At 48.3% G+C, this 22,864-nt stretch overlaps 2 protein-coding genes across 11 annotated transcripts in view; one reads left to right on the top strand and one right to left on the bottom strand.

Moving 5' to 3' along the window:
* KIAA0232 (KIAA0232 ortholog) overlaps window positions 1-18,061 on the bottom strand; it is a 94,088-nt gene extending 76,027 nt beyond the window's left edge. For 3 of the 10 annotated variants that reach the window (XR_007409614.1, XR_003132728.3, XR_007409613.1), the window contains exon 1: window positions 17,884-18,060. The gene's annotated coding sequence lies outside the window, so the exon portion shown is untranslated. Of the gene's footprint in view, window positions 1-5,104; window positions 5,300-14,949; window positions 14,969-17,883 lie in introns of those variants that run through there. The other 7 variants (XM_025438376.3, XM_049108013.1, XM_025438379.3 and 4 more) reach the window with 6 other exon arrangements.
* The window catches only part of PPP2R2C (protein phosphatase 2 regulatory subunit Bgamma), a 947,578-nt gene that overhangs the window by 518,921 nt on the left and 405,793 nt on the right, over window positions 1-22,864 (top strand). The gene's annotated exons all lie outside the window — the stretch shown is intronic.

The raw sequence follows: 22,864 nt of genomic DNA, 5'->3' as shown, positions 1-22,864 counted from the left end.
TCAGTGAGATGCTAGTCTATACTTTCTTTTAAATGTATTCAAGGTTTCCTTCTCCTATTGTGGCAAACTGAACTACTATTCCCAAGCAGCCCCTGGTTTCCCTCATATGTCCCATCACACAGCAGGCCCCTGTGGTCATGGCCATGGGACAGGGCGGCGGTGCCTTCCCAGAGGCTGAAAGGCCCCGCCCTGAGCCCCAGGAACTGGTGTGGCCAATGGACCATAGTAGACGTGACCTAAGCCATATCCAAGCAGCTTGAAAAGCAATCATGTGATTAGGCCTGGCCTCCCGTGCTAGCACAGAAAGAACGTGTCCCAAACAGGGCCACCTCCTCAGCCTAGGTCTCAAGAGGAGAGCCACCACAACTGACTCGCAGATGCCAATGCATGACATGGGCCACGAAGAACTGTTTGGTGCTCAGGCCCCTGACATTTGGGGGTCCTGTCACCACAGTACAACCTTATCAAATCTAAAACAATATCCAGGTCCTCAATCTGTCTACAAGTCACCTATAGCTAGAATTAATGCAGCAGGACCTAATTGCACATCTTTCTATCTGGAAGCCCAACTGTGCTGGTGTCACTTACGGATCTACCCTCTGTCCCCATATGTCACTACACAGCTCTTTTAGATCCATAACCACACGTCTCCTGGGCTCTCCTCTGCTCAACACACTGCATTGCCTGAGCCACTATGCTCTTACGTGAGGCATCGATTGGTTCTCAGGAACGTCTTCCCAGTACCTTGGCCCTTTGTTCTTGCTTAGAATCTTAGGATCAGCCACCACATTCCTTGAGAAACCCTGCTGGGATTTTCATTGGAAATGCATTAAATACAGAGATCAGTTTCGGGAGAACGGACGGCTTTCCACTATTGAGTCTTCCTACTTATGAACGAGGACCATTTCTCCATTTATTTAGGTCTCCTCCTAGACCTTCCAAGTTTTCATGTTCCACACACAGGTTTATTCCCAGATACTCAGTCACAGACTCTCCTAGGTTTTATACAGAATCATCATCTGCAAATGCAACAGTTTTGCGTTCCTAGAGTTGCCATCCTTAGGTGGGTCATGTAGGCCTGCCCTCACCTCAGCAGCACAATGAAAACAAGTGGCATCACAGGGTGTCCTTTGTCCTGTACCCAACTATACAGGAAATGTCCCCACACTTCCTCATTAAAACTGATGTTCTCTGTAGGTTTTCTCTAGACATCCTGCACTGGTCAGGGACATTTCCTTCTTTGCAATTTGCTAAGATCATAGCTATAGTTCAGTCCTCGATGTCTAGAATAGATGAGTGAAGGTACTTCCTGTCCTATAACATAAAGGTGGTTTTCCTCCAGTGACAGCAGAAGCAGCTTCTGTTTATGGAATTTACTATCGAAGTGTTCTACATGCATGTTCATTTCATTTGAACACCCCATGAGGTAGACACCGTTATTATTCCCTTTGTACAGATAATACAGAAACTGAGAATAGAAAATTGATTTCTCCAAACAGCAAGAAAGAGGAAGAGCTGGGATCTGAAAGCAGACGAGACTAACTCCAGAGTCAAGCTCCTCTCCACTATGGACTATCTGGTAACAACTTGCAACCACTGAAAGGGTCCTTCTGGCCCCAAAGGAAGGCCTTTAGCAGCAATGATGCACACCTAACTCCAGCTATCCAAGAGTTAAATTCTGATCTTGGGGAGTCCCATTTGGCCACAGATCCCCCATAAGGAGTCCTTCAAATCATTAAAGCCGGACAAATTCAAACAAAGGGAAAAGGAAGGTAGGATTAAATGAACCAAGAACTTTATATTCACATGAAATAGGTCCCAAAATTTTGAGACTGAGCTATTGTTCCAGGGATCCTAATGCCACTGATAAATTTGTGAAAATATGCAGCTAGATGGTTAAAGAAAATCAAAGAAGTCTCAATCACACCAAGAAAATCACAGGTTATCATAGGTACCATGTGAATTTTTTTTTTTTTAATTTATGATAGTCACACAGAGAGAGAGAGAGAGGGGGGCAGAGACACAGGCAGAGGGAGAAGCAGGCTCCATGCACTGGGAGCCTGACATGGGATTCGATCCCGGGTCTCCAGGATCGCGCCCTGGGCCAAAGGCAGGCGCCAAACCGCTGCGCCACCCAGGGATCCCACCATGTGAAATTATTTAAGTTTAAGGAAACCAGTATGTTGCTGTTAAGATTTTATTTATTTGACAGAGCATGAGCAGGGGGAGGAGCAGGGAGCCTGACATGGGGCTCAATCCCAGGACGCCAAGATCATGACCTGATCCAAAAGCAGATGCTCAACTGGCTGAGCCCCCTTGGCGCCCACAACCAGTATGTTTAATGAGGAAAAGAAAAGCATAATGTGCACTTTAACTATTTATGCCCCCCCATTTCACATGTAGTGGGAGGAGATGGGGAGGACAGCTAACAGGACTCAGAGAAAGGGGAGCCCAGTTACCCTATATTTCTTCAGAAGGCCAATGAATACGTTAAATCAAATCAATAAAAACTTTTTCTAGGAAAGCTACCATCTAACTGTGGCTGACACTGCTGTACCACCCAGACCCCCATGAAGGAAGTGCTGTGGGCCACCAGGAGTGCCATGTCAGCCTCTTCAGGGACTGTCAGTCTCTTCAGGGACTGCCCCAGAGACAAAAAGCAGCCCCATCTAACATCCTTCCCAAGAGATCTCCACCTCCAACAAGTGATGTGAGCGTGCAGGTCTGGTCATTTGGTGCATCTTGGGGGTGACTCCAAAGAGCTATTCTAGCTTACACCTCCCCATGGGGTTAGCCAAGGCTGGGCTGGGCCTACAAAGGCAGCCCAATGTCTTCCTCCTTTCTACAGGAGTGGACCCCATGGGTGCCTTTTCTTTTTGTTTTTTAAGAGAAAGAGAGAACTGAGGGGGTGGGGCACAGAGGAAGAGAGAAGAAAGAATCTTAAGTACGGAGCCTGATGTGGGGCTCAATTTCACAATCTGAGCCAAAACCAAGAGTCAGACACTTAACTGACTGCACCACCCCCACAGGTACCTCTTAATCAACATCAGCTGAACTGTCTACGGGTACTCTCCAGAGAATCTGCTTCCCAAAGACCCCAACTTGTGACACTCAGATAGGAACTGACCGCCCCATCAGAGTCAAGTGACCCTTAACTGTATTTAAATATCAGAAACCAAAAATATAAATAAATAAATAAATAAATAATATATATATATATATATATTTTTTTTTTTTAATCAGAAACCACTACCATTTGGTGAATATGCAGGACACAGTGAGGGTGACAAAGCAGCTTAACATGAGGGGCAATGGTGGAATGTTCTCTGGTAATTTTAAAGCTAGAAGAATGTGATTTCAGCGCATGAAATGAAATAAGCATCTTCAATGGCCCATGTCATCATTTGCTCTGTAGATAAACCAGAATCCACATTTCCACTCCATGGAAACTCTCCGTTCCATGTTTAGGAACATGGATATGCTAATCAAAGTCCTAGGAACCACAGTCACTTTCAGCAAGTCTCTCCTTTCCATTCTCTTACAACCACTAGTCAATCTACCTCGGTTCAGACCCTAACCCAATGTCCTTATGAGATAAGGGAAATGGGGACAGGGACCCAGAGAGGAGGCCACGTGCCGACAGAGATGCATACAAGCTAAGGACACCAGAAGCCAAGAGAGAGGCACAGAATAGGTCCTTCCTCAGAACCATCAGAAGGAACCCAGCCTCCTGACACCTGCATTTCAGACCTGGAATGATAAATCTGTGTCGCTGTCAGCTACCCAGGCTGTGGCACTGCCTCATGGCAGCCCTGGGAAGCTCCTGCAGCTTCCAGTTCATGAAAAGAACATGCAATATGATGGTGAGGAGGAAGGAATGCACAGGCATCGGTGCCAGGAGCATGATGACGTAACACTCTGAGACACCGTCTCATCTAGTGCTGTTCAGACATTTCTCAAAGAGGCAAAACCTAATACTATGCCTGAAACAGGTTATAGTGGCACAGGTGAGGAGCACAGGGATTACCCAAACTCCTGGCCTCCCCCCACCACCTTAGGCCCTAAGTGTCTAGGCTCCCTCCCTCCCATCCATCCATTCATTCAACAAACATTTGAGCACCTGCTGTGTGCCAGATACCACTTTTACAGCATGAAAAAACAGGGAGCTAAACCAAACCTCTGCATTTATGGATTAAGACACTAAACTGTAGTCAGGATCCAGAGGCAGGTGCAGACCAGGGCCATTGCAGTCCAGGTGCAGTCCACCATTGGCCCCTCATCCAACTTGCAGCCTCGCTGTCTCACAATTTTGAAAGATCAAAGCAAAGCCTTTTTACGTTGCATTTAGCATATCCTTCCTAATCAAAGTTTTTGGCTTGGCCACTACTGTTCACCATCCCCACAGACCTAGAGACACTTTGAGAAGCTGACAGACCTGAACCCTGCGCCAGAGGGAAAGTGAGACCAGCTTTGGCCCCACTTTAGCCAACAGCAGACTGCAAGATGCTACCAGGTCCTTTTCAAGGTACTCCTTTGCCTGCCTTGGCAAGGCCTGGGTAAGTCCACTCAGAGGAGTTTCCATTTCCATGACAGTTTCTACCACATAGCTAGGGGAAAAAACTGTCATGAACACTGTTCCTAAATGTGCATGTGTACGTTTAGAAATGGGAGAAATGCAGGGGGAAAAAGAGTAAGATGTAAAGGAAGAAACCTTCGCCTGATACTGTAACAATACAGCCACTGGTGCCCACCAGTCCTCACCGGTGCAGTAATAAGCAGCAGCCCGTGAGCAGCAGCACCTGCAAGGTCCTGAGACCAACTGGGGTCAAAGCCTGGTCCCAGCTCCAGGTCTCTGGAAGACGCTCAGGGCGGGAGTGCCCTGGACATGAGATCATGCACCGGAACCGAATGACAAGAGAGATGGTAACAAAGCCCTCCCTCAGGGTGGCTGAGTCCACTTCCAGGGCCTAAGTGAACATTAAAAGGTACTCTACTGAACACAGAATGAGAAGGGAGGTAAGATATTCTTACAGGAATTGCATCAAGCAAAGGTACAAGGTGGGAGAGAGCCTGAGACCAAGGTTTTGAGGGTCATTAGAGTCACCTGGCTGCATTAACTGCATCAAAGCTCCTACGTGTGTGTGCTTTCTTCAACTGTGTGGTTCTTCTGCAAAGGCCACATTACAGCAAAGCTCTCACTGTACAGGCTGCATCCTCGTCCTGATGAAACTCACTTTAAAACAAAACCAAAAACAAAAAGAGTCATAGGGAAAGATCCTGATCCTCCAGACCATGTCTGAAATCTGTTCCTGTCTAAAGAGTTAAGCCCATCTACTGTACAGTGGCCAGGCCCAGTTGCTCTCTGATTCTTTTCCACAAGTTCTAGAGAAACTTTAGAGAAGCTCACTTGCCCATAGACTACAACTAATATCACCACCACCCTCCTCCAACTCCCCTCCGCTGGCTCTCCAGGCTGTCCTTGGACTTCTCTACCTACATGTGCTTCCTCCATTAGTACCACCCAACAGCAAGATATAAGTTACCAGTATTCAATGTCAAATTTTCCAGTAGCCACATTAAAAAGGAAATGGGTAAAATTAATTTTAGCAATATATTTTATTTAACTCTATAGATTCAAAATATAATCACCCCAAACATAATCGAGGTAAAAAATCATTGATATTTTACATTCTTTTCTCCCCATACTGAGTCTTGGAAATCTGGTGTATGTATGACACAGCATTTCTCAAGTCAAACTAGCCACAATTTAAGTGCTCAAAAACCACATGTGGCTCGAGGCTAGCTTACTGAACAGCACCATCCTACATGATCTCCAGTCCCATGATTTTAAATACCATCTAGGTAGCAATTCCTCCAAACTATACTCTGCTTCTCTCATGAATGCCAGAATTCTAGAGTCATGAGGCTACTAGACAGTTAGGGGTCTGACTAGCATCTCAACTTGTAACAGGTCTTCAAAAAAAATACAAAAACTGCATTCTCACAACCACCATCCTTGCTGAGACCTTCCCAATATCAGCCAAGGCAACTTCATGCCTCCACTGCTCAAGCCAAAAGGTTTGGCATCATCTAGATCCTTCATCCTCTTCTCACATCTCATAACTAACCCACCAGCAAATACACAGTCCACCTTCATAACACACCCAGAATCAGGGTCTTTCACCTGTTCCGCTCTCCCTCTGGATGATACTCTGCTCCCCAGATAGCATCCTAGCTCTTTCCCCTATTTCCTTCGGGTCTCAGCTCAAGTGGCATCCTATCAGAGAGCCCTTTCCTGTCCACATATCCCACATGACCCTCATCTCCTGCTTTATTTTTTCTCTTAGCAGGAATTTTCACTTGACATATGTAGCCATGTGCTTACTCATCTCATCAGGACCGAACAGTGCTGCATGTGAGTGGAGACCAGGGGGTGCCCTGCTCTGACCCTTCACAAGAACCTGCTGTGGGGAGCCAAGCTGACCCACAGCCTCTCGCTGTGGCACATTCAGAGTCACCAAAGCAAGGATATCAGGCCACCCTCAGCAATGCTGAGCAGCAGGAAGTACTAGACCCAGGCCACCCAGGCTGTCACAGACCCCCTAGTAGCTCCTCCCATCGGGTTCCTCCTCCCCTCGCTCCCCTGTGCAAGGTCTCACCTGCACAGAGGTCAGCAGTCTGCAATTCCACACTCCTGCTCCCTCGTTTTCCCTCTCAAGGCAAATCCCTGTAAGCCTCCTGCATGTCTGAGCATCATGGCATCTGTGCCTAGGACACTGCAGGCAGTAAACAGTATTGTGGGAAGGAATAAACCTCTAGGAAGAGTAGGGCAGAGGAAAGAAAATGGACTAAGTTCCAAGTTTAGAAGTTTGGGCTCCAGCTTTGTCACATGTTATTTGTAACCTTAGGGAAACTTCTTGAGGCCTCTGAGCCACAGCTGCACCCTTTATAAAATGGAAAGGACACCACCTCTCAAGGTTATCAAGAAGATACAGGAGTCTCCTGAGGTCCCTCACACCAGGCTTGCTGTGAAGGAGCTGCTGAACAAGTGTGGACTCACTCCCCTCCTTACCCACTCTCTGTAGCTCTTTCTAAGCATTCTGATCACTTTTTAACTAAATAAAGCCCCAAATAATCCTGTATACCCACTAGTGATCCCTTGTTCAATTGACCCCAACTGATGGTTAAACCTTATTTTCATTCCTGACTTGCCTGTGATGGGTTAGGATTCATTTGACTAGATTTTAGCAAATGAAATCCCAAAGATAGGTATCTTAACAGCCTGAAACTTAAACTGTTTCCCTAAAGCTTGAAGTAAAGCATGCTTTAAAAACACAAACCAACCAATACGAAATCTAAAACTGCAGTTCAGTACCAACTTTCTACCGCTGTTTTTACAGCTCCTTTAAAGATTTTATTTGAGAGAGAGCGAAAGAGAGCGAGAGACAGCACCTCGAGGGCACACAAGCAGAGGAAACAGTAGAGGGAAAGGGAGAAGCAGGCTCCCCGCTGAGCAGGGAGCCCAATGCAGGGCTAGATCCCAGGACTCAGAGATCATAAACTAAGCCAAAGGCAGACGCTTAACCAGGAGCCCTTTAAAGCTCCTTTAGGGATCCCTGGGTGGCGCAGCGGTTTGGCGCCTGCCTTTGGCCCAGGGCGCGATCCTGGAGACCCGGGATCGAATCCCACATCGGGCTCCTGGTGCATGGAGCCTGCTTCTCCCTCTGCCTGTGTCTCTGCCTCTCTCTCTCTCTCTGTGACTATCATAAATAAATTTAAAAAAAATAAAATAAAATAAAAAAATAATAAAGCTCCTTTAAAATAGAGAGGGTGACAAAACATGAGAGACTCCTAACTCTGGGAAAGGAACAAGGAGTAATGGAAGGGGAGGTGGGTGGGGGGATGGGGTGACTGGGTGACGGGCACTGAGGAGGGGGCACTTGACAGGATGAGCACTGGGTGTTATACTGTATGTTGGCAAATTGAACTCCAATAAAAAAAATATATATATATAAAGTTTTTTTAAAAGATTTTATTTATTTTATTAATGAGACACACACACACACACACACACACACACACACACAGAGGGAGAGAGAGAGAGGCACAGAGACCCAGGCAGAGGGAGAACCAGGCTCCCTGGTTCTCTCTCCCATGCAGGGAGCCCGATGTGGGACTCGATCCCGAGTCTCCAGGATCAGGCCCTGGGCCGCAGCTAAACCGCTGAGCCACCCGGGCTGCCCAAAAAAAATTTTTTTAAGTTTGCAGCATTCTAGATCATTAGAGGTTTCTCAAGAAAATACACACGGAGTTTGCATAGACTTAATTAGTAGACTTAAAAAGACTCAAGAATGACCTATGTGGACTTGTATATGCATTAGAAAGTCTCCAAGTGTATAATTAAATTGTTAGTGGTGGTCATTCACAGGGAGAATTAGGAGGCATGAAAATGAGGGGTACTTCTTTAAAAAGTGTTTACAGGACTGGGGTGCCTTGTTGACTCAGTCAGTTAAGCATCTGATTCTTAATTTCCACTCAGGTCATGATCTCAGGGTAGTGAGATCAAGCCCCACATTGGGCTCCACATTGGGTGTAGGGCCTGCTTAAGATTTTTCCTCTCTCTCCCTCTGCTCCCCCTATCAAAAAAAATTCTTTTGAAGTCTTTATAGGACTGACATAATTGGTAGGGTCCAATGCAAAGTGAAAATGTAGGCCTCGATCAAAATTCTTAACAGTATCAAGGCTATGATACATGGGTGGCTCAGTCAATGAATCATCTGCCTTCAGCTCAGGTCATAATCCCAGGGTCCTGGGATGGAGCCCCATATCGGGCTCCTTGCTTAAAAAAAAAAGAAAAAAGAAAAAAGCATTAAACCAAATGAGGACCCTGTGTGACTGCACAGGTGGCTGGCTCATGAAGCCGACCCTGACGCTTTGTAATTTCTGTTACCCTAACACTGAACGTGCAATACAAAAACTTCTTCCTCAGTAGCACAAAATTATATCACAGGACTACCTGAAAGAAGAAAATATCCAGCCTAATGTCTGGAACTGTTAAAACATACCCACCAAGAAGAATTTTAACATGATCAATGACGATTTAGAGAAGTTAGAAACTTGATCATTTTTAGGCTGCTCAGAGTAAGGAGGTTATTCATGGAAGTTCACCAAGACACGTGTTAAGAATGTTCACAGCAACACTGTGTTAGAATAAAACACGGAAGTCTGTCCCATCAACTAGTTCAGTAAATTCTGGCACATTCATACAGTGGAATAGGAGGCACATAAAAAAAAACCCACAGGGAGGTAGATCTGTACATAAAGAAGATCTGTCTGTGCTGATATGGAAAGCATTCCAAGATACAAAGTTCAGGATTTGCTTAAACATAGAACACTCTCTACAATGACTCCATTTTTTAGAAGCATTGGTATATTTTTTTCCTAAGACATCCGAGAAACTTAATCAGTGTTTTTTTTTTTTTTCCCCAGTACAGGATGAGTACGGGAGGGGAAGGAGAATGCAAAAGAAGACTTTTCTCTTTTAAGATTTTATTTATTTATTCATGAGAGACACAGAGAGTCAGAGACCTAGGCAGAGGGAGAAGCAGGCTCCCTGCGGGGAGCCCAATGTGGGACTTGATCCCAGGACCCTGGGATCACACCCTGACCCGAAGGCAGATGCCCAACAGCTGAGCCAAACAGGAGTCCCTTTACTTTTCATCTTTTAATCTTTTTTAGATTTCTTAACATGTACTTTAAAAAATTAAACAGATTTTGGGCAGCCCCGGTGGCGCAGCGGTTTAGCACCGCCTGCAGCCTGGGGAGTGATCCTGGAGACCCAGGATCGAGTCCCACATCAGGCTTCCTGCATGGAGCCTGCTTCTCCCTCTGCCTGAGTCTCTGCCTCTCTCTCCCGCTCTCTCTGAATGAATAAATAAATCTTTGAAAAATAAACAAATAAAACAGATTTTATAATAGTTACTGTTATTTGGAACAAGGTTTTGATGAATCATACGAAATATATTTTAATAGTTTTTTTAAAAAATTTTTTAAAGATTTTATTTATTTATTCATGAGACATGGAAAGAGAAACACAGACACAGGTGGGGGGAGAAGCAGGCTCCATGCAGGGAGCCCAATGTGGGACTCGATCCCAGTACCCTGGGATCACGCCCTGAGCAGAAGACAGATGCTCAACTGCTGAGCCACCCAGGCGTCCCAGTTTTTTTTAATTTTTAAAAAATATTTATTTACTTAAGTAATCTCTACACCTAATGTGGGGCTCGAACTCATGACTGCATGATCAAGAGTCACATGCTCTTCCAACTAAGCCAGCCAGGCACCTCTACTTTAATTTAAAAAAAAAAATTTTTTTTTAAAGATTTTATTTATTCATGAGACACACAGAGAGAAAGGCAGAGACACAGGCAGAGAGAAGAGAAGCAGGGAGCCCAATGTGGGACTCGATCCCGGGACTCCAGGATCACACCCTGGGCCAAAGGCAGACAGACGCTCAACCATTGAGCCACCCAGGCGTCCCCCCAAAATATTTTTTAATATTTTATTTTATTTGACAGAGGGAGAGAAATCATGGGGGCCGGGGGGCTCAGAGGGAGAGGGAGAAGCAGACTCCCCACTGAGCAGGGAGCCTGACATGGGGGCTCGATCCCAGGACCCCAGGATCATGAACTCAACTGAAGGCAGACGCTTCACTGACTGAGCCACGCAGGCGCCCCTAACAGTTTATTTTTTTTTTTTTTTTTTTTTTTTTTTTTTGCCCCTAACAGTTTTAAATAAACTTTTTAAATTCATAAAAACAAGAAACTCCTTTGCTGGTACTAGCAAAAACAAAACAAAATAAAAATGCAATCAGTATTCAATTATCTATGGTGGTTACGAAAGAAAGCAGTGGTACATAACCACCACCAAAAAAAGAATTTAAAAAGTGTCTATTCCATTTCACCTTTCTCTCCATTAAAATCTTCACAGAAAATGCTAAGAAGCAAAATGTTATTCAGACACCTAAGGAAAAGCTAGTAACTGAATAAATAAATTAAATTAAGGGCTTGGATAAATCCTCAAACTGGGCAAACAATTTTGAAATAGTTATGTACTGGCTATTAAGATTCTAAAGGTACTCTGGAAAATGTAATTGAGCTAGAAACTCCTGGCTGAAAAGGGAAATAAGTCCCTCCTCATTTTCTACCCCCTGCCCTACTGAAGTAACAACTGCATCACCAAAAAATAAATCTGAAAATGTACTAAGGCACATTTTCCTTACATTTATTTATCTCCATGATTTTTCTCCTCCATAGGTGACGGACTTATTTCAATATGTACTGAGCAACACTGCCCTGTGCCAGGTACCCTGAGGACCGCTGACAGTGCCCAGCTCGCTTCCCATCACCAGAGAAGCAAACACAAACACGCAAACACACACGCACACGCACACACACAGTGCCCGTATTCACAGAACTACCGTTTCTTTAGAACTCTAGCTAGAAACACAAAGCAGCACATTCTCAAGCATATTGCAATTATTAAACTAACCATCTCACTGCGTTTATTTTGAATGTAGATACTAGTTCATCTGCTGGGATAGCCCTATCATCCCCAATTCTGTGAGGCACGTTTTAAGAAAGATTAAAAATATATAGATTTTCAATGATGTCTTTCAAAAAAGCTCATAATCCTAAGTACAGTCAATGTAAATTAAATAGCAATCAATACATTCACCTATGTTGCTGAAAATAGGGAATTCCATATTATGTTAGAACAGATTCCACTTTTTAAAGTTTCTGGATACATCTTTCAATCAGTAATACATATAAACTTAAAAATAGTAACTAAACAATTAAATGTTTCAAAATTATAGCTGGTTTTCCTCACCTAGTTTCCCCTTCGCCAGCCAGGGCGGTAATAAGAATGATGACCAGACAAAGGAAGAGACACAAAGCTATGAGAAAGCCTAGTGATCAGAAATGGTTTAGAGGGGATCCCTGGGTGGTGCGGCGGTTTGGCGCCTGCCTTTGGCCCAGGGCACGATCCTGGAGACCCGGGATCGAATCCCACGTCGGGCTCCTGGTGCATGGAGCCTGCTTCTCCCTCTGCCTATGTCTCTGCCTCTCTTTCTCTCTCTGTGACTATCATAAATAAATAAAACTTAAAAAAAAAAAGATTTTAGAAATGGTTTAGAGAAAATACCAAAATTAGAATTTCAACAGTCACAGGGCTCAGTCGGTTAACTGTCTGCCTTCATCTCTGGTTCTGAGATCTAGAGGAGTCCTGCTCTCTGCTCAGTGGGGAGTCTGCTTTCTCTCCCCACCCCATGCTCTCTCTCAAATGAATAAATCTTTATTAAAATAAATTTTTTTCAACAGTCACTCCAAATATTCTAAATAGAAATTCTATCATTTAATAATTACAAAAGATTAAAATGAAAACATTTGCTTTACTGAAAAATAACATACGGTGAAAAGAACAATTCCCATTTTCCACTGACTTTCTTAAGCCATGTGCAAAAAACCTGGTTCACCTACAGATAGGTCTACCTGTCTTCAGAATACTTTAGGACCACTGTCGCGAATCTGCTTCGTGCAGTGCAAGAGCCCTCTCCAACCAAATACTCACTTTTCCACTTGTTAGTAAATCAATGAAAGAACAGGGCTGCAGGTGGAAAACCCAGAGGACTTTTTCTTTTTTTAATTTTTATTTATTTATGATAGTCACACAGAGAGAGAGAGAGAGAGGCAGAGACTCAGGCAGAAGAAGAAGCAGGCCCCATGCAGGGAGCCTGACGTGGGACTCAATCCCGGGACTCCAGGATCACGCCCTGGGCCGAAAGTGGCGCTAAACCATTGAGCCACCCAGGGATCCCCACTTATACACACTTATATGGGTGCCCCAGACACAATTTGTGAACACTGTTACAGTAAACCAACATATACAATCTATCATCTTATACAACCACTAGTATTCTCTACACCTGCTCAAAATAATGGTTAACAGCTGCTACTTACTGAGCACTTGCTATGTGCTGGGCCCTGTTCTGTATCCTGGGGGAGCACAAAGCTCTCACAGAGAGCCATTCCAACCCTGCTCCCCCTCCACTGAAATCAGAGACTGCAGAGTGACTGAATTCAGTCAAGCATTTAATGAGTAAGTGCTGTATGAAATCACACTGCACACTAGAAGGAAGCAGCAATGGATAAGGTTTCTCTCTCTTCCCTCAAGGAGTTTAAAATCCAGGAAAGACCATCACGTAAAGACTGAACTAAATAAAATGTCACAAGGAGAAATAACTGAGTGGAAGCATCAGTCAAGCACTGTGTGGGAGAAGAATGATGGAAGAGTTAATTCTGAAAATCAGGAGAAGCTTCTCTCATAGAAGCAGAAGCCTTGAAGCCAAGCCTCCAGAATTAAGAACTTTGCTAGGAAGAGCAAGACTCAGAGGACATTCCAAAGTAAAGGAACTGGACAAACAAGCATGATAGCCGCCAGAGGTCTGGTGTTGAAATACGAGGTGACAAGAGAGGTGCAGGAGAAATGAGGCTGAAAGCTGAACGAGGCCAGGCGGCATCAGTCTTAAAGGGATTGCTTTATCACTAATTCCCAACTGGTGGTAGTGTCTCCAAGGTGAAAATCCTTGTAGGAGTAAGCCTCCCAATAGAACTAGGCCATAACTCTCAGGTGTGGCCGAATTGGGGGGGGGAGAGGGAATGTCAAGAACCTCCACACAGTGCATGGGGGGAGGCAGTACATCCTGGGGTGGGGGTGGGGGGACAGTGCATCCTGGGGAGAGCAGTGCATCCTACAGGATGTAGAACAGCCTGGTTGGGGGCAGGGAGGGGGATGGGACAGTGCATCCTAGGGGGGATGGGCTCTGACCTACCCCCTGAGCAATTCTGGTAACAGACCACAGGAGGACCAGAGAAACTAGAAAAAGGAAGGCCATTGGCAGGCCTACAGTAATAATCTATGGGAGGACGGGAAGGACAGGCTAGGGGATGTGCTAAGAGAAAGGTGATGGAAAAGAGACGTGGAGGCAGACCTGGTAAAAGGAAGACTCAAAAAGTTTCCAGCCTCAGTTATGAGGAGGACAAATGTGCGGTGAAGCCATCATGTCAGCTTATACCTGAACGAGGACAGGCCACACACAAAGTATAGCCACTTTAAGTGACGCTGCAAAGCAAAAATAGCACAGACAAGACTGTTCTCATTTCACAGAATAAAGACACGGAGTCCAAGAAAGATCTAACCAACTTGCCCCCAGTGACAGGGGGTGAGAGATGAGCCAAAACACCAACCCAAATCGTGCAAATCCAGGCCTAATGTTCTTTAAATAAGCCTCCCCAAAAGCAAGTTACTTTTTACATGTATAACAAATCTTAAAAAAAAAAAAAAAGCTTTGAACAAAAAAATCGCTCAGGAAAAAACAAACTTTAATCTGCTGGGAGGGCAATTTTATTTGAAAGGTAGGAAATATTTTAAAACTTGGGCTCTGCATCACTCTACCCAAAAGAGGGGTGTACAGACTTCTCAGTTTGCAGTGCAGGCTCAAGGATCCTAGAAATTTAGACACAGACGACAGAGGTGGCTGTTTCTACTTTGTATAAAAATACCACCTAGTATTATGCAAGAGATCAAACATAATCGAAAAGAAATATTCTAAGTACTAACTATCCTCAAGGTAGTAAGACTGCACATCGACCATTGTGGTTGGTACTATTAAAATACTTTATGAAAACATACTACATAATGCAGATGACAGACTTCGACTTTATTTAGCAAACACTTGAATACTTTAATGTTTAAGCCCCTGACCAAGGTGTTAGGAGTAAAATAATGGCACGGCCACCACAGCCAGAGTTTCACATACAACATGCAAGGAGATACAGGCAATCATGAAAGCAAAACAGAGGGTTATGACTGCAGTAATGAATAACTCACATTGACAGGGTTTCTGAAGGGCTGCAGAGGACATAAAATTGGGTGTGGACTTTTAAAAAACCGGAGAGGGCAGGAAAGCACTGCAATCAGAAAAAAGGACATAAGCAAAGAAGGAAGTAGCCGGGCACATTTTGAGAACTGAGTGTAGTCCCATTCTGTGGGACAGTGTAGAAAGGTGACAGGACACATAAAGTTCAGAGATGACTCGGCCCAGGCTAAGGGGCCTTGAATCTAGGCTCCAAACAACAGGCAATCTTAGCTCTCTGAGCCAGAGACTGGCAAGATGTGATCTGTGTTTAGGACAGAGGACTCTGGCAGCCAGGCAAAAGTGTGCACAGGAAGGTGGGGAGGAGTCTAAAGAGAGAGCATCAGCCGAGAGAGGAGTCTGCGGCTTCGCAAACTAGTACGAATCTAATATGTTAAAAGAAGAGGACTGTTGACAGAATTATTTCACATCTCCCCTCACCTGATCATACCAACTGCCCCGTGGGACAGTGTCATCATTTCTTCCATCTTACAGACCAGAAAACTGACTCAGAGACCATTAATTGCTCCAAGTCAAATGCTGCTAAAACAGGGAGAAAAGCCAGACACACAATGCAAAATAAAAAAATAATCCTACTGCCTTTGAAAACTGTTACTTTTACCACCCTATAGAGTGGTCTATAATACCATTAGAGAAATACTAAAAATCCATGTAATTTCCCTAAATGTTTCCAATTTGTATAACAAATAAGCTAATTACCATTAAAATCATTACAGATTTGCTTCATGTTTATGCCATGTTAAAGGCGCACTTTTCTTTAAAAAACAAAAAAACCCTCTAATTCCATTTAAATGGAATTAAACACTTAAGAGTAGTAGTCTCCCCTCCTCCATTCAATATTCCAGGGGCCAAAGTGACAAACATGAAAACTGACACGTGCCCAAACTGCAGCAGTAAATGACTTTTTAAATAATCTAACATTCATTATTTAACAGGTACAGCAATTGAATCTAGTATATACAGTAAGTAAATGACTGCAAGGAGCTGACCTAAAGGCATGCAAAGGCACAATTTTAGAAATGGTCTTTGTCACAAAGAAATGGCATAAAAAACATCCTGAGACCCATTTAAGAATGGATCAATCCAAAACAACCAATGACAGAATATTTGACCTTCAGGATGCAGACTGGTAGATTTCGCCCCCGCTTTAAGTGCATAGTCTACAAAATGGTCAAGGAGTTCTGGCACGGGTCTTACACTGCACAGGAGAATTCTAGTTTCGGGATCTGATGGAACAGTTTTATCCACAGCATCACCTATTATCAAAATTGCCTGCCCCCACCTCCCCTTCACTCATCTTCTACCACCGGGTTTTGGTTTTTTGGGGTTTTTTTCTTTTTCTTAAACAAGCAAAGGCCCAAAGATGTAAAACCTATCTTAGAAACTTGGGACAATGAATCCAAGTATCCAACCCAGGTCATGATTAGCAAAAACCAGAATGAAATCATTGCAAGGAGCCGCACGTCCCCTCCCCGCTCCATCGCCTCTACCCTCTCCTAGGGTTAACTCTCTACACCTAGCCCAGAGAGGCCCCAAACGAAAAGGCGGTGAAAAGACAAAATCAACGCTGGGTCCTAGCACGACCGGGGATCAGCCACCCGAGCCGGGCACGCCAGGTCACCTGCGCACTGCCCCGCGGCACGCGACACCCGCGGGCGTCAGGCGGCATTTCGCACGCGCCAAGTCCGCGTACCCGGCCGGGGGACGCAGGGAGCCGGGCAGGGGGGAGTTGGGAGGGCAGGGGGAAGCCGGGTAGGGGGGAGCTGGGAGGGCAGTGGGGAGCCGGGCAGGGGGGAGCTGGGAGGGCAAGGGGGAGCCGGGTAGGGGGGAGCTGGGAGGGCAAGGGGGAGCCGGGCAGGGGGGAGATGGGAGGGCAAGGGGTGAGCCGGGAAGGCAGGGGGGGACCGGGCAGGGCGGAGCTGGGAGGGCAAGGGGGAGCCGAGCAGGGGGTAGCTGGGAGGGTAGGGGTGCGCCGGGAAGGCAGGGGGGGGACCGGGCAGGGGGGAGATGGGAGGGCAAGGGGGAGCCGGAGGGCATGCGGGTGCGGGAGGGCAACGGGGAGCCGAGAGGGGAAGGGGGAGCCGGGAAGGCAGGGGGGAGCCGGGAGGGCAGGGGGGAGAAGGGACGGCAAGAGGGAGCCGGGAAGGCAGGGGGGAGCTGGGCAGGGGGGGAGCCGGGCGGGCAGGGGGGTGCGGGAGGGCAACACGGAGCCGAGAGGGGAAGGGGGAGCCGGGCAGGGGGGAGATGGGAGGGCGAGGGGGAGCCGGGCAGGGGGGAGCCGCGCGCCCCGGGGCCCCGCCGTCCCGCCCGCGCCCGTCCCCTCCGCGGACCCCGCGCCACAGGCCCGCGCGCCCGTCACTCAGCGCCCGGCCCGCCCCCGCGGCCCCTCCCCCGCGGCGGTCTCCCCGCCCGGGCCCCCAGAGGACAATGCTGGAGGGGAGGGGCGGAGGCACGCGCGGGCCGGGGCAGCGCGGCGAGCGCCCACCCGCCGGCCCCCGGGGAGCCCCGCCGCCGCCCCCGCCCCGGGCCCCGGGCCCCGCGCCCCGGCCCCGGCCCCGGCCCCGTCCGCGCCCCGCCTCGCCTCGCCTCCCCGCCGCCAGCCGCTCCCAGTGCCGCCGCACCGGCCCATTGTGCGGACTCATCGTGCGGCCCCCGCGCGCGGAGCCCGGAGCGCACGGCACGGGGCCCGGGGAGCCGGGAGCCGGGGAGCCGGGGCGGGGGGGCCGGGGCGGGGGGGCCGCGGGCCGCCGTGCGGGGCGCTCCGGGCCCGGCCGGGTTCCCGCGGAGCTTGCGGGCCGTCGGGGCAGCCGGCCTCCCTCCGCCCCAGGCCGGCCCCGCGCCCCTCCGCGCCGACCCGACCCGCCCCGCCCCGCCCCCGCCCGCGGTACCTGCCGAGCGGCCGTGCGGCGCGGCGGCGGCCGGCGGGGGCGCCTCCTGTCGCGGCGAGGGCTGGAGCGGCTGCCGAGCGCCGGCGGCCCTGGCCTGCGCCTTACGTAAAGCGGCGGCGGCTCGGGCGCCACTCGGCGGAGGGCGGGAGGCGGCGCGGCCGCTCCGCTCCGTTACCCGGCAACTGGCCTCAGCGCCCCGCCAGCCCGGCGCGCTCCAGATCCTTCCGCCCAGCCGCCGGATTACATCAGCGCCGGCCGCCCCGCCCCGCCCCGCCCCGCCCCGCCCGGCCCGGCCCGGCCGCGCCCCGCCCCTCCGGCCGGGGGCCCCGTGGGCGGACCGGCGGGCGCACCGGCGGGCGGCGGGGCCCTGGCCCTGGCGCTGGCCCTGGCCCTGGCGGGTCCCCGGGCGGGGCGTGCGCGCCGGCTGCCTGCGCGGGGCTGGGGCTGGGGCTGGGGCTGGGGCTGGGGGCAGGGCTGCCCGCGACAGCGCCCCCCGCCACGTGCGGGCCGTGGGAGGGGGAGGGGGCCGCCCCGAGCCCAGAGCCCCGCGACCCCAGACCCCGCCGAGGCCGCGCCGCCCCCCCCTCGCCGCCCCCCTCCCCCCCGCGGCCCCGGGCACCCCCGCCTTTCCGGGCGCTGGCTCCACCTGTCTGCGCCCCCTCCTAACCGCGTCCTGGGATGGCTGGAGTGGGCGGTTTAAAATAAAGACTTTATTTTATTTTTTTTTTTTTTTTAAAGAAACCCAGAAGACAAGCTAAAGAGATGTGACATGGCTCTTTTTATTAAGGAGGCAAAAATAAATTCTGGAACATTCGAAAGTGGGAACCAAAAATGTGCACTAACCTTTTAATCAACGTCTCTCTTCACACCCACCTTCCTTAGATGTGATTCCTAGTCCTGTCCTTAAAAAGCAAATAATTAAGTACGACAGGCACCAGAGAGGATGAAACCGGGAGATTACCCGCTTCCAAAGAGGAAACCCCGTCCGCAGGGGGAGTGACCTGCCCAGGGTTATCATCGTTCCGTTGATTTACTTATTGAGCACCCACCAGGTGCCAGGCACTGAGCTTTTCTGTTCAGAACTTGCGAGGCACCCGGCTCACAGGCTCCTGGCAGAAGCAGAAGTACAGACTGGGAAGGGGCCAGCTGGGCACTGTGCCCGGTGCTGGAGGGACGACCATGGGGAACTATCATTTACATACCACCTACAAAGTGGTTTTCTGCAAACATGTCTTTTGCTCTTCAAAAGAATCCTGGATATGATCATCCCCGTATCACAGGTGAGGGAGCGAGGCTCAGGGAAAGTGATTTTTCCTAAGCCGTGCTGCTGGGGGTGAGGGGAGTTGAAGCCAGGAGGCAGGATTTGAATCCAGACTCTGGCTCTGAAGTCTGGGGTCTTCCCTTGCGCAGCTCTTTCTCACGAGCTGGCTCGCAATTTTCTATTCTGAGGTTCATCTGGGTTGAGTGTACCTCCTCACAAATCACAGTGCGATGGTTCAATCAACACCTTCTGAGCACCTGTGCTGGGTTTGACTCCATGCCAGGCAGAGGTGGGGCCTGCCTTCTTGGAGCTCAGTCTAAGAAGGGAGGGAGAGGATGAGAGGGTGTGGGAAAGCCAGGGTGGTCTGGAACAAAGGAGAGGCCAGTAAAGGAAGCTTGGGAGTCTAGCTGCCAAGGGCTTCCAAACCTGGACTTCACAAACCAGTGAAATCTCCCTCCAAATAGGAGGGATTTGTGGACTGATCAACATGTTACATTGGTAACCTAGCTGTCATCTACACTCATCATTTTGTGAAAGAATTTATGAACAGTGAAAAATAAAAATAGTAACAATGTTATGTCAGATATTCTCAGAGACAAACACAGCTGGCAATGTCATAGCTGTACACACACAAACACACACATGGGGTTTACTGACCTTATTTTTCTCATTTTTGCCATAGACCAGATTTTCTGAACCATAAAGTGAAATCAGAAGGCTTCTTAGGGGACAAAGTATTTAAACTGAGCAGGAATTAACTAGGATTAGTAGTGTTTAGAGGTGGTAGGGGAAGATTACAGATTGGAGAATGAAAGTATCTTGGTTACTTTGTTTCCTTATCAAAACAGCTCCCTAGCCTTCAGATTATTTTGATAAATCCTGGAAGGTTTGACTAACTCCAACCTCAGGGCCTTTGCACTTGCTCAATCCCCTCTTCCCATATTTTTGCGTAGCTGGCTCCTTCTTGTTCAGGGCTCAGCTATAATGTCATATGTTCAGAGACACCTTCCCTGATCCCCAACTTAGAATGGCCTACTTCCCAGTCATGAGGCAACCCCCTGTCTTGGTTTTTTACTCATCATTCTTATCAGCAGATGAAATTATCTTGGTTGTATGTTTGTATAGTCATTAAACTCAGCTTCCCCCCAAACCAAGACCTGCATGCATCCCAGGAGAGCAGTCATCTTGTCCGTGGCGTTCACCAACCCGTCATGAGACCTGCCGATTTGTGGGCAAACGACTGGATGGCCATCTGTAATGTAGTCCGTTTGGCTACAAGGAGAGAAAACAACCCTGCTTGCTCACATGAGCAATTGAAAACAGTGTCTCAAACACGAACCCTTCACTCTTTAGAGTACCACCCTGCCGGCGACCTTTAAAGCTCCTGAGTGGTGATCAGCAGAGTTCAACCCAGAATAACAGTAGTTCCTCCTCAGCTCCTGAGGGCTATGATCTGCTGGGAACCAAAGGAGGCCAGAGGACTCTGGTGTGAAGGCACAACTGGTGTGGAAGCAGAGGAGTCCCACTTGGTGTAAGCTCCGATCATTGATTTCAGGTCTCCAGCCCCAGGACCATCTGCTGCGGCTCTTTGACCCCTGCATGAGGGTGAGGTCGTGAGAGGGAGCATATGACAACTCCTAGTGCCTCTGGCCCAAATGTTCTGGATGCCAGCAAGGATTCAGGCTGATGCCAGCTGGGGCAGTGGTTTTGTAACCACATCCATGGGTCCAGGATGCTTTGTGATGCTGCACAGCACAGGCTGGCAGAAAGCAGGAGCAAGGCTTCCTCAGCTCTCTGACCTTGGCTTTGCTCATAACCTCCCTCTCTGGAGCTCAGTTTCCCCTTCTGCACAGCAAAGGGTTTAGGCAGGAAGATTTCAAAAGCATCCTCCCACTTTGTTTTTTTCCTCTGAACTTTGGAAACAAAATTTCAATGAAGCCAACTCTGATAAAAGAGGGAGGCTATGTGTGGGGGGGTGTGGGGCAGGAGGTATACAGGAAATCTCTGTACTTTCTCCTCAGTTTTGCTGTGAACCTAAAATTGCTTTTAAAAAGTCTAATTTTATTTTACTTTTTTTTTAAAAGATTTTTTATTTATTCATTTGAAAGAGAGAGTGAGCACGAGAGTAGGAGCAAGGGAAAGGATCAGAGGGAGGAGGAGAGAGGGAGCCTGATGTGGGGCTCAATCCCATGACTCTGAGACCATGACCTGAGCAGAAAGCAGACCCTGAACTGACTGAGACACCTAGGTGCCCCTCAAAAAGTCTGTTGTTAAAAATAAAAGAAAATGTACAAATCTCAGCTGTCACCCAACACCCACGATACCTGCTCCTGGTTACTGACCCCATCTGCGGGCCAGGTGCTCTACGCACATTGTTCCTACCCCGAGAATAGCTGGTAGATAGTCGGCAGGGGGAGGTGATTGCCATTTGCAGTTAGAGACTTGGAGGACTCTGGACAGGTTAGTGGCTTACCCCTGGACAGGCTGCTACTTAAGTGGCAGGTTAGGTGGCTTGCCCCTGGCCACGCTGTGACTTAAATGGCAGGTTAGGTGGCTTGCCCCTGGCCACACTGTGACTTAAGTGGCAGGTTAGGTGGCTTGCCCCAGGCCACGCTGCTACTAAGTGGCAAGCACCCTGATTTGATTGTAGCCCTCTTCTTGCTACTATGCAACATGTTTCCATTAAAGTCCTGCCTGAGTCCAGATTTAAAAGAAGGATGCCCAGATAAGAACCCAAAACAGAGAACCTCCCCAGTGTCTCCCCTCATTGAGGACTCTAACTGGTCACCTCAGCTCAGAAGCTCGGTCAAGGCCATCAATGAACACCCTCCTTCTTGGCCTATTCTCTTAATTTCCCCAGGCCCTCAGCCCCTCCTGACGCCTCTCTCTCCTCTCAGCGGCCCTGCGTTCCCTTCAGGAGTGGCCAATCCCATTCCAGCATCTGAAGAGTTGAGGTCAAGGAGCGCCTGGCCAGCTCAGTTGGAGGAGTGTGTGACTCTTGATCTCAGAATCGTGAGTTCAAGCCCTGTGTTGGGTGTAGAGAATGGTTAAATAAATAAAACTCAAAAAAAAATTTTTTTAAATAAAGAGTTGAGGTCAAGCCTCTGACACAGCCTCACAGTATGACCTTGAGGAACTCACTGACCTTCACAGGGCTTCCATTTCCTAGTATATGAAATGATGGAGGGATGATGGCCCTGTCCTGCTCCTCTGTCAGTTATGTTAAGAGCCAAACAAAATTAGAGGTATGGTGTCCTCTGTAGACTCAAAGATGCCGTGTAAATGCCCAGTCTCGTTATCTTTTCTCAAGCTTGTTTCAAGGGCTTATCACTTTATCCTCACTCTTGCCTCTCACCCCAAATCAAAGAAAAGTCAACAAGGTCACCAGCCACCATCCAATCTACATACAGGTAGGGTGGCGGGTTGGCTAAGCACCCAGGCTGGGCCACTGGGCTGAACCCAGGCTTTACCACTTAGCTTACTGACAGAGGTAAGCTCTTTTACCTCTTGGTTTCTTCGTCTGTAAAATGGGCATAATATAACACTATCTACCTCAGAGAGCTGTAGCGAGGGAATAAGTAAATCCACATAGGGGATCAGATCTGTCTCTGGTACACAGCAAACATGCAACAAACACCAGCCTTTTGTTGGCTTGGCTTGGCTACTGCCCTGCTCCTAAACCCTTCTCTGGTTCCCTCTTCCTCCACCCCTTGTCACTCC

This window comes from Canis lupus, chromosome 3, assembly GCF_003254725.2.
Source record: "Canis lupus dingo isolate Sandy chromosome 3, ASM325472v2, whole genome shotgun sequence".
In the NCBI taxonomy this organism is placed as follows: domain Eukaryota; kingdom Metazoa; phylum Chordata; class Mammalia; order Carnivora; family Canidae; genus Canis; species Canis lupus.
The sequence above is the reverse complement of the archived record's forward strand: the minus strand, read 5'-3'. Positions and strand labels throughout refer to the sequence as shown.